The 686-nt window shown below is 31.8% G+C and overlaps 1 non-coding gene across 1 annotated transcript; it reads right to left on the bottom strand.

Moving 5' to 3' along the window:
• Positions 1-343: 343 nt before the first annotated feature.
• Positions 344-415, bottom strand: Trnap-agg. The gene has a single exon. It is a non-coding gene; the product is annotated as a tRNA-Pro (tRNA).
• Between the last annotated feature and the right edge of the window lie 271 nt (positions 416-686).

The following is a 686-nucleotide window of genomic DNA, read 5'->3' as shown; positions in this document are numbered from 1 at the left end:
GCATGCAGATTTTTCCTCCCATCACTTTTTAATTAATTCGTTAACTTTTACTTTTGAGATTGGAAAATAGTAGAAAGCTTTTTTTTTATTACAGAAATACACTACATATATAGAGACGTGATATCAGTAGATAATAAACAGAAACTGTCGACTGGCTAGACGAATATCCCTAGTAAATATTTATAGTTCGAAATAGTGACAACCACACATACGGTCATGCAATCAATTAAACAGGTCCATATATTGGCATAATTTTTTGGTAAATCAATTCTAAATAAAAACCTATTAAATAAAATCTTTATGTATTCGTTGAAAATGAAATTTTTCAAAATATTTATTCCTTGGGCTCGTCCGGGATTTGAACCCGGGACCTCCCGCACCCTAAGCGGAAATCATACCCCTAGACCAACGAGCCAGTTACTGAAGCTGTGACAAATGGCCTATTTGTATTTAGATATTAATTAATGATAATCAAAGAAAGTGTAAATATATTCTTGCGCCATCTAGCGGAAAGGTATAAGATGTTTACAATCACAACTATAAATACTAACCAATAGACGTCACTATAAGCATTTCCGCTAAACGAAACAGTGGGGGTCATATTGATTTACTAAAACAACTGGCTTGAAACGTAACAAAGACGGAAAAAAATATTTTACAATAAAATATACTTTTAATAATTATTA

This window comes from Bactrocera tryoni, chromosome 2, assembly GCF_016617805.1.
Source record: "Bactrocera tryoni isolate S06 chromosome 2, CSIRO_BtryS06_freeze2, whole genome shotgun sequence".
Lineage (NCBI taxonomy): Eukaryota > Metazoa > Arthropoda > Insecta > Diptera > Tephritidae > Bactrocera > Bactrocera tryoni.
The sequence above is the reverse complement of the archived record's forward strand: the minus strand, read 5'-3'. Positions and strand labels throughout refer to the sequence as shown.